Below are 3,574 nucleotides of genomic sequence, written 5' to 3'. Positions count from 1 at the left end.
AAATACCTGGAGATTTTGGGGGTGGAGCCTGGGGAGGGAGGGATTTGGGGAAGGGAAGGACCTCAGCAGGGTATAATGCCATAGAGTTCACCCTCCAAAGCAGCCATTTTCTCCATTTTCTCCTGGAGATCAGTTCGAATTCCTGGAGATCTCCAAGCCCCAGCTGGATAGGGTTGCCGGTGGAAAATGTTTGGGTTGGAGCCTGGGGGGGACGGGGTTTGGGGAGAGGAGGGACTTCAGTGCCATAGAGTCCAATTGCCAAAGCAGCCATTTTCTCCTGGTGAACTGATTTCTATCAGCTGTTCAGCTGTAGTAGAAGGAGATCTCCAGCTAGTACCTCGAAGTTGGCAACCCTACACCTGGAGGCTGGCAAGCCTGCACATCACACTGTATCAGTGTACCTCCCAGGGTTGTGAAAATAAAAATAGGGAAGGGAGTCCACTCCCCTGGGCTCCTTGGAGGAAGGGTGAGATAAAAATTGGAACCCTGCCTTCCCCCCCAATCCTCCTGTGTATTAATGAAATTTTGATAACTCCTAAGCGAGCTCTAAAGAGCCCCGTGGCGCAGAGGGGTAAGCTGCAGTACTGCAGTCCAAGCTCTGCTCATGACCTGAGTTCAATCCCGAGGGAAGTCGGTTTCAGGTAGCCGGCTCAAGGTTGACTCAGCCTTCCATCCTTCCGCGGTCGGTCAAATGAGTACCCTGCTTGCTGGGGGTAAAGGGGAGATGACTGGGGAAGGCAAAGGCAAACCACCCCGTAAACAGTCTGCCTAGTAAACGTCGGGATGTGACGTCACCCCATGGGTCAGGAATGACCCGGTGCTTGCACAGGAGACCTTTACCTTAAAGCGAGCTCTACTTCCTCTCTTGGTAGGTAACCCCCCCCCGCCATTGTCCCTTGCACTATTGTGGCAGTGACTCACGGCTTGAGGGGACGGGTAACCCAGGGTGTATACTTGGCAGGAAGAGATGCCATTAAGGACTGTAATTTGTTGATCCAGCCTCTACTGGCATTTCAGCCGTGAGAGTGGCACTGTTTTCTTTATGACCTCATAAAGTCACAGCCGAGAGGCCGATTTAGAAAACAAACTGCCTCAGGTTGACAGATAATTAGATACAGGGGACATATTATATGCCTTTGCATATAAATGCTCTCCGAAGCCTGTTGGTTCATCAGAAGTTTAGGTTAAAGGAGAAGCAGGTATTCCTGACACATCAGGATGTATTTTCTGATGCACTTTAAGATGATGGCTTATAGCACCTTCATCTTAATGTCAGCTAGAGCACTGTCAGCGCAACCACGGATCGCGAACAGTCCGGGCTTGTTTTATGTCTCATTTGGTATTTATCCATCAGCTCTTTCTTTTTGCTAGTGAGGGGGAAAGAAGGGGGGGTGGATTCAACATCCTCCAAAGTGGTTTGTATTTGGTTTTTAGTGTAACGATTGTGACGGTTAAAGATGGAAGTGTGTGTGGGGCGGAATAGTTTTTATACATATTGAGAAATCATTACTGAGTCTCATTTTGCTGTTTCCCTAATAGAGGCTTGGCTTCTGTTTGTTGTTAAACAAAGCCAGGGGTCAGATCTAATGGGCTGGGTCTAGGGCTGCGCCTGGCAACCAGCAGAAGGGGTGGGGGTGGGGACATGGGGGATGTGGTGTCAGTGATGTTGTTACATCATTTCTGGGGGAATCACAGAGTTGGAAGGGGCCATACAGGCCATCTAGTCCAACCCCCTGCCTAATGCAGGATCAGCCTAGAGCATCCCTGACAAGTGCTTGTCCAGCCTCTGCTTAAAGACTGCCGGTGAGGGGGAGCTCACCACTTCCCTAGGTATCTGATTCCACTGTGGAACTACTCTTACTGTAAAAAATAAATATTCTTCATGTTCAGGAAACCTGAAAGTGATGTAGGGTAGACTCATAGAATCATAGAGCTGGAAGGGACCACCAGGGTCATCTAGTCCAACCCCCTGCACAATGCAGGAAACTCACAACTACCTCCCCCCCCCACACACACACAGCCAGTGACCGCCTACTCCATGACCAGAAGATGGCCAAGGTGCCCTCCCTCTCATCATCTGCTTAAGGTCACAGAATCAGCATTGCTGACAGATGGCCATCTAACCTCTCCTCAAAAACCTCCAGGGAAGGAGAGCTCACCACCTCCTGAGGAAGCCTGTTCCACTGAGGAACCGCTCTAACAGTTAGAAAATTCTTCCTAATGTCTAAATGGAAACTCTTTTGATTTAATTTTAACCTATTGGTTCTGGTCCGACCTTCTGGGGCAACAGAAAACAACTCAGCACCTATGGTAGAGTTTCTAGCGATTCCTAGAGATACACTAGGCCACTTCCAGGTTTCCCCTGGAAGTGATGTAGCAACGCTGCTGACATTGCTGGTTGTTTTTTTTTTTAAAAAAAACGTTTCTCCCACAGCCTCTTGGGAGTAACAGTGGGCAAAGAGGGCTGCCAGCAAGAGCCCTCCTGCCATAATGGGAGGCCTGGCAGCCCATCATCTGTCAGTGGAAGGTGTTGATGATCAACACTCTTCCTGGCATTCCACTCCTACCAGAAGCCATTTCCGACCCTGGGAAAGCTTCTTCCCATGGTAGCAGGACTTGGGTGGAGTAATAGCCATATGAATCATGAGGCTATAATAGGGTTGCCAGGTCCGGGTTGGGAAATTCCTGGAGATTTTGGGGGCGGAGCCTAAGAATGGTGGGGTTTAGACAGGGGAAGGACTTCAATGCCATAGAGTCCAATTGCCAAAGTGGCCATTTTCTCCAGGCGAACTGATCTCTATCGGCTGGGGATCAGTTGTAATAGCAGGAGGTCTCCAGCCACCACCTGGAGGTCGGCCACCCTAGGCTATAGTATGGAGGGGGAAGGAGGGGGAAATCTCTGCATTCTTCCTATGCTGTTAGCAGAGCCCTGTTCCTACAAGAGGTAGGAGGAGTCAATTTCACCCTCTTTCCCCTCCATACTGCAGCCTCTTGACCTGTGTGGCTATTACTCCATGTTGGTCCTGCAACCCTGGGAATAAACATAAAAGTGTTCCCTCACTAACTCTTGTTAGTTCACCTATTTGTGTGCCTATGTGTTTATGTGGTTACATGTTTTATTTAATGGTTTTAAATGTTTTATATATATATTTGTCTTTTAAGCGCTGCTTTAACATTTGAAATGTTTATCGCCTCGGGGATCCTGCATTGAGTGGAAAGGGGAAGCAGAAATGTTTTAAATAAACAAATAAAGAAAGAACTAAATAAATAATCCCGATCTTTTGATCTGGAGATGATCCTTCATGCAAAGCAGATGCTCTGCCACTGAGCTATGTGCCTCTCCCATGCTGGAATGCATGCAATCTATTTAAAATGTTACTCCTTGTCTCCTTATAGATTTTAGGAAATGGGAACATATTCTAAGTTGCATTATTGTAACATGTATTTTTAAACTCTTCCTCCAAGAAGCTCAAACCACAAAGCCTGCAATTTCAGAGAGAGAGAGAGAAAATATCTCTTGTTTGTATTGAGTCAAACAATTCATTTTATTGCCTCAGTGATTCGCTCAGTTCAG

Source organism: Euleptes europaea, chromosome 14, assembly GCF_029931775.1.
Source record: "Euleptes europaea isolate rEulEur1 chromosome 14, rEulEur1.hap1, whole genome shotgun sequence".
In the NCBI taxonomy this organism is placed as follows: domain Eukaryota; kingdom Metazoa; phylum Chordata; class Lepidosauria; order Squamata; family Sphaerodactylidae; genus Euleptes; species Euleptes europaea.
Note: the sequence above shows the minus strand (reverse complement) of the source record.